At 39.7% G+C, this 7,762-nt stretch overlaps 1 pseudogene; it reads right to left on the bottom strand.

Annotated features, from left to right (window-relative positions):
• Positions 1–3,503: 3,503 nt before the first annotated feature.
• The window catches only part of LOC101347002 (immunoglobulin heavy variable 1-69-like), a 48,826-nt pseudogene continuing 44,567 nt past the window's right edge, over positions 3,504–7,762 (bottom strand).

The following is a 7,762-nucleotide window of genomic DNA, read 5'->3' on the forward strand; positions in this document are numbered from 1 at the left end:
TTATCAACATAATTCACCACATACATAAAAGAAAACAAACAGAAAAAAAACACATGGTTATCTCAATAGGCACAGAAAAGGCACTCAACAAAGTCCAACCCCCGTTCCTGATACAAACTCTCAGTAAAATAGGTATAAAACTGAAATTCCTCAACTTCATAAAGGACATTTTTACAAAACCAATGGTCAACATCATTCTCTATGGAGGCAGGCTGAAAACATTTCCCTTGAGAACAAGAATAGGACAAGAATGCCCTTTATCACCACTCCAATTTAACATTGTGCTGGAAGTCAGAACAAGAGCATTAACGCAAGAAAAAGAAAAAAAAGGTATCCAAATTGGTAATGAAGAAGTAAAACTGTCTCAATTTTTAGATAATATGATATTATAAGTAAAGGCTAGAACTCACAAGAACTCACAAGACTCCACAAGAAAACTACTGGAACTAACAGAAACATCCAGCAGGGTAGCAGGATACAAGATAAACATACAAAAATCAGCTGGATTCCTATACACCAAGAAAGAGAACAGCAAAAAGGAAATCAGGAAACAATACCATTTACAACAGCCAATAAAAAGAAAAAGAAATAAATCTAACCTGGGAAGTAAAAGACCTATACAAAGAAAACTACAAAACACTATCGCAAGAAACTCAAATGGATCTACATAAATGGAAAAACATATCATGATCAAGGGTACGTAGGCTCAATATTGTGAAAATAACAATTCTACCCAAAGCAATCTACAAATACAATGCAATCCCCATCCAAAAACTAACATTCTTTAAAGAGATGGAAAAAATGATTCACTTTTCATGGAAAGGGAAGAAACCACAAATAAGTAAAGCACAATTGAAGAAGAATAAACTAGGAGGACTCTCACCACCTGACCTCAGAACCTACTAAAAAGCTACAATAGATAAAATAGCCTGGTTCAGGTTCCAACACACATACATTAACCAATGGAACAGAATTGAGAACTCAAATGTAAATCCGTCCACCTACAGTCGACTGATTATTGACAAGGGCACAAAGTCCATCAGTTGGGAAAAGACAGTCTTTTTAACAAACGGTGCTGACAAAACTGGATGTTCATCTGCCAAAAAATGAAACAGGACCTGTATCTCACACCATACATAAAAACTAATTGACGATGAATGAAAGACCTAAATATAAAAACAAAAACTATAAATACCTTAGAAGAAAAAATAGGATCAAAGCTAGAGGCTCTAATACATGGCATTAACAGGATAAAAACCATAACTAACAACACACAAACTCTAGAGGATATGTTAGATAACTAGGATATTTTAAAAATTATACATTTATGCTCATCGAATACTTCATCGAAATAGTACAAAGAGAACCTACAGACTGGGGAAAAAATTTGTCTTTGACAATTCCGACAAAGGTCTACTCTCTAAAATCTACAGGAAAATCCAACACCTCTACAACAAAAAGACAAATAATCCAATTAAAGAATGGTAATGAAAATGAACAGACACTTCACCAAAGAAGACTTTCAAACAGCTAACTGACACGTGAAGAAATGCTTGCGATCGCTAGCTATTAGAGAAATGCAGATCAAAACCACAGTGTGATGCCATGTCTCCCCAGCATTACTGGGACAAATCAAAAAAACAGAAAACAACAAGTGTTGGAGAGGCTGCCGGGAGTCTGAACCACCTATGCACTTCTGGTGCCTATTCAAAATGGTACAACCATTTTGGAAAACAATATGGCACTTCCTGACAAAGCTAGAAATAGAAATACCATATGATCCAGCAATTCCACTCCTAGGAATATATCCTAGAGAAATAAGAGCTGTCACATGAATAGACATATGCATACCTATGTTCTTTGCAGCGTTGATCACAATAAGAAAAAGAAGGAAACGACCTAGATGACCATCAACAGATGAATGGATAAACAATGTATGGTACATACACACGATGGAGTTTTACGTAACGATAAATAACAATGATGAATCTACATAGCATCTCACGACATGGATGAATCCGAAGGCATTATGCTGAGTGAAATTAGTCAATCACAAAAGGACAAATATTGTATGAGACCACTACTTTAAAAACACATGAAAATGTTTACACACAAAAATGAACAATCTTTAATGGTTACGAGGGAAGGGAGAGGTGGAGATAGAAAAACACTAAACAGACAATAGATAAGTGGTAACTTTTGTGAAGGGTAAGACAGTACACAATACTGGGGAAGCCTGCACAACTTGTACAAGACTGGTCATGGAAGTTGCATAGACACATCTAAACTCCCTGAGAGACCGAATTACAGGTCTGAGGGCTGTGTGAACATGGTCTCAGGGAACATCTAGCTCAGCTGGCTTAAAATAGTATATAAAGAATATGCTCTACATTCTACTTTGATGAGCATTGGCTGGGGTCTTAACAGTTTGAAAGCAGCCATCTAAGATACTCCACTACTGTCACCCTGTCTGGAGCAAGGGAGAATGAAGAAAATCAAAAACACAAGGGAAAGATTAGTTCAAATGACTGATAGATCACAGGTACCACAGACTCCACCAGACTGTGTCCAGCACAACTAGATGGTGCTTGGCTACCACCTAGTGCTCTGACAGGGATAACAATAGAGTTTCCCAGACAGAGCTGGAGAAAAATGTAGAACAAAATTCTAACTCTCTCTCTCTCACACACACACACACAAAACAGACTCACTGGTTTGACAGAGACCGGAGAAACCACGAGAGTGTGTCCCTTGGACACACTTTTAGCTCAGTGATGAAGTCATTCCTGAAGTTCACCCTTCAGCCAAAGATTAAACAGACCCATAAAACAAAATGAGACTAATGGGACACACCAGTCCAGGGGCAAGGTCTAGAAGGCAGGAGGGGACAGGAAAGCTGGTAATAGGGTACCCATGGTTGGAAAGGGAGTGTGTTGACGTATCATGGGGTTGGTAAGCCTTGTCACAAAACAATATATGTACTATTTATTTAATGAGAAGTTAGTTTGTTCAATAAACCTTCATCCAAATTAGATAACAATAATAAAATATATCTGTATTTAACCAATAAAAAGTAGTGCAACATATAATACTGACAAGTACGTGGAGGGAGCACCAGGAGCTCTCATTCATTGCTGGCGGAAATGGAAAATGGCACAGTCACTTTGGAAGACAGTTTGACAATTCCTTAAGGAGTTAAACATAAGCCTAAGGTGTTATCTGTCAATTGTGCCCCAACGTATTTTACCCAATGGGTTTGACAATTTTATTCTCATAAAAAACTCCCTGTGAATGTTTATGTTGTGTTTATTCATTTGAAATTCTCATTCCCTAAATTTTATTTACAGGGCCATGGTATGAAAAATTTACCACCTAATTAGAGATAATACATGTTTCTACTATTCCTTCTTTCCTAATTAATGAAAGGAAATTGTCATCAAAATTGTCCCTGTCAATGCAGTTACTTCCTCCCTTAGGGTTTCTGATATACTCAGGTGTAATTATCACACTGTGTCTCTGTTCTTACAGTAATACACAGTTGTGTCCTCAAAGCTCAGAATGCTCAGCTTCATGTAGGCTGTGCTGGAAGACGTGTCCCTGGTCATAGTGGCTCCACCTTGGAACTTTTGTGCATAGTCTGGTACACCAGTGTCTGTGTAGACCAATCCCATCTACTCAAATCTTTGTCAAGAAGTCTGTAACATCTAGTGCACAGCATAGCTGGTGAGGTGTACTAGGTAGACTTGCAGGAGATCTTAACTGATGACTCAGGCTTTTTCATCTCAACCTCAGACCAGCTGAACCTGGGAATAGACTGCTGTGTAGAGGAGACAGGAGTAGTTGAAAGTTCTCTTGAGAATCCAGAACACTCTCTTCATTCCTGGGACTGGAGAGCTCTTTATGGGTAAGTGCTGCTGCTAAGAGGATTCTCCATCTCCAAAACAGGATGAGGGAGCTATGTTCCCAGGGATTCTCTAGGGAAGAAAGCATGTGTGGTTATAGAGTGATACTCTGAGAAGCACAGAGATATCTATATTTAACTCAATAGAACACAGATTATTCTCATATTCAAGAGACAGAATAGTCTATAGCTCAAAATCAGGGCTAGGCTGAGTAGAAAAGATATAAGATACAGGAACAAAACAGCAATACGATTCTGAGGGTGCAAGTTCTAATCCTTTTTGATAATCGTGTCCTATGTAATGTTCCCAAACACTATAAAGACAGAATACTCCCCACTGAGGATACAGCACCTACAGGGCCTGATCCTTCTTGTACCTCAACTTCGAATGGTGCAAAGACCACTTGGACACTTTCTAGGGACCATCAGGGGCTGTAATGTTCAAGGTGCATTAACTTCATCCTGGTTCCCTCAGCCCCTGAGCACTGCCCATGGGTAACTCAGAGAGAAGCACAGTTTTTGTTCCACAGGAGTGCCAGCAGGATCCACGAGCAACTGTGAAATCTGCTCCCCACGGCAACAGGATTTCTCCAAGCCCCTGTCTGGGTGTCCTGAGCCTCTGAGCAGTTCAGTAAAAAGACCCTCGGTTCTCATACCAGACCTGTGATGAGTGACTTGGGGCTGTGTTTCTGATCCCACTAATAATAGGAAATGTAGGGGACTCTTGTTCAACTCACCCCTTCCAAACCTGATCCCAGGAATTTGTGTTTTCAATAAATTTCTGTCTCATTCCCAGACTCCACATAGTATAATTCCTCACAGTATTTATGTATTTTCAGTTCTCCTTCATTGCTCATCTTTGTTAATTGATCTTTGATCAACTTAGATCCATGCAACTGCCACATCTGACCCATTCCTTCCTTCTCACACACTTAGAGCAGGCAATGTCACCCAGGCTTGATATTTGAATGTCTTTTACCTTGGATCAGGGAGTATCCCACAACTCAGGACACACTGAATGAATGACACCATTTTTTCCTCCAGTTCTTCACCACTAAGATGTCCATAGCTGTAAGAATCCACCTTTACATATTGTGGTCATTGTTTTATTGTTTTAAGTAAACAATCCTGATAGAATGGAATGTTTATAACCAGCAGCCCTTGTTAAATTTCTCATCTTATTATACTAATTTTTTTTAAAAGGCACTGAGAAGAAACCCCTCTCCAGGCATCCTCTGCACCTGACCTGGGGCTGGTCCTCTATGCACAGTGGCTCCTGGGTGCCTCTGCAGGCAAGGCCCCTCCTTGCAAAGAGGTTCTGTCTGCGCTTATGTTGCCTTGCTCTGGAAGCACCTCTATGCCTGAAGACCTCTCTAGTGCCTTGTGAACTCTCAAGACCCCAAGATCTTGTGCCCTCTCCATAGCCAATGGTGCCTTTTGTGCATTTTCAGTACACATGTGGAAGCTTCCAGCGACCCTTCTTAAACTACGTGTATTGCCTGTATATGTGACGAGTTGATACTGCTGGTTTTGAAGCCAGATATTCTGTCCTATAATGCTCGAGTTCTTCCTACTTGTCATAGGGAGCTTTAGTGTTTTGTGTAAAATCTACAAACCTCAGTTTCCCACACCTTGTAAAAGACAATAAAGCTACTACCTTGGTGTGAGGTCCTGTAGGGCATGTACTTTTTTTTCTTTTTTTTTTTATTGTACTTCAGGTGAAGGTTTAGAGAATCTTTCTGTTTATTTCTGTTTCTCATGAAACAGTAGTACACATATTGTTTTATGACATTGGTTAACAACCCCATGACATGTCAACCTTCTCCCTTCTCGAGCTTTTTTTTTTCTGGTGAAAATCTACATAGCAAAAGATACACCATTTCAAAAATTTCTACATGCGCAGTTCAGTGACATCAACTACGCTCTTACAATTGTGCTGCTATTCTCATTTTAGATGAAGGTTTACAGAACAATAGTTTCTCATCAAACAGTACACGTATTACCCTATGACACTGGTTAACAACCTCACAACACATCAACACTATCCTTACTCAAACTTGGGTTCCCTATCACCAGCTTTCCTGTCCCTTCTGCCTTCTAAAACTTGTCCCTGCACTGCTGTGCCTCATTAGTCCAATTTGGTTTTATGGGGCTGTCCATTCCCAGGCTGGACGGTGAATCTCAGAGGGGACTTCAAAACTGAGCTAAAAGGGTGTCTAGGGACAATACTTTGGGGATTTCTCCAGTCTCTTTTAGGCCAGTAAATTTGGTCTTTTTTTCTGAGTTAGAATTTTGTTCTACATCCTTCTCCAGCTCTGTCCAGAACCCTCTGTTGTGATCCCGGTCACAGCATTCAGTGGTGGTAGCAAAGCACCATCTAGCTGTACTTGGACTCAGTCTGGTGGAGGCCTTGGTAGTGGTGGACCATTAGTCCTTCGCACTAATATTTTCCTGGTATCCTTTTCTCTTCATTCTCCGTTGCTCTCGAAGGGGTGAGATCAGTGGAGTATCTTAGATGGCTGCTTACAGGCTTTTAAGATCCCAGACACTTCTCACCAAGTTAGAATGTAGAACATTGTCTTTATAAACTGTGCTATGCCTATTGAGCTAGATGTTCCCTGAGACAATGGTCCCAACAACCCTCCGACTAGCAATTCAGTCCCTCGGGGATTTTGGAAGTGTCTATGGAGCTTCCATGGCCTTTACTTGTACAAGTTGTACTGGTTTCCCCAGTATTGTTCACTGTCTTACCCTTCACCCAAGATATCACTTATCTATTGCCTATTTAGTATTTCCCCCCACCCCACCCATCCCTCGTAAGCAACAAAGATTGTTACATATGTGTGTGAACTTTTTCTTGTGGTTTTACATTACAGGTCTCCTACAATATTTGTCCTTTTGTGATTGACTTATTTCACTCAGCATAATGTCCTCCAGTTCCATCCATGTTATGAGATGCTTCACAGATTCATCATTTTTCTTTCTCATTGCATAGTACTCCATTGTGTGTACCTACCATAGTTTGTTTTTCCACTCATCAGTTGATGGTCATCTAGGTTGTTTCCATCTTTTTGCTATTGTGAGCAATGCTTTCATGAATATAAGTGTGCATATGTATATTCAAGTGACGACTCTTATTTCTCTAGGATATATTCCTAGGAGTGAGATTGCTTGTTCGTATGGTATTTCTATTTCTAGCTTTCTAAGGAAGCGCCATATCATTTTCCGAAATGGTTGTATCAATTTGCATTCCCACCAGCAGTGCATAAGAGTTCCGATCTCCCCGCAGCCCCTCCAACATTTGTTATTTCCAGAGTTTTTGATTCGTGCCAATAATGCAGGGGTGAAACGGTATCTCACTGAGGTTTTAATTTGCATTTCTCTAATCGCTAGTGATCATGAGCATTTCCCCATCTGTCTGTTGGCCGCTTCAATGTCTTCTTCAGTGAAGTGTCTGTTCATTTCCTTTGTCCAATTTTAAATGGATTATTTGCTTCTTGGTGTACAGGTGTTGGATTTTCTTGTAGATTATGGAGATTAGACCTTTGTCTGACTTGTACTGTCCAAAACTTTTTTTCACAGTTTGTAGATTCTCTTTTGACTCTTTTGGTGAAGTCTTTTGAAGAGCATAGGGGTTTGATTTTTAGAAGATCCCAGTTATCTAGTTTATATTCTGGGGTTTGTTTGTTGATGGTTATGGTTTTTATCCTCTTAATGCCATGTATTAAGGCCTGAAGTGTTGGTCCTAGTTTTTCTTCTATGAACTTTGTGGTTTTTGGCTTTGTATTTAGGTCTTTGATCCATTTTGAATTAGTTTTTGTATATGGTGTGACTTATGGGTTCCTTTTCATTTTTTTGCAG

Source organism: Trichechus manatus, unplaced genomic scaffold (genome assembly GCF_000243295.1).
Source record: "Trichechus manatus latirostris isolate Lorelei unplaced genomic scaffold, TriManLat1.0 scaffold00053, whole genome shotgun sequence".
In the NCBI taxonomy this organism is placed as follows: domain Eukaryota; kingdom Metazoa; phylum Chordata; class Mammalia; order Sirenia; family Trichechidae; genus Trichechus; species Trichechus manatus.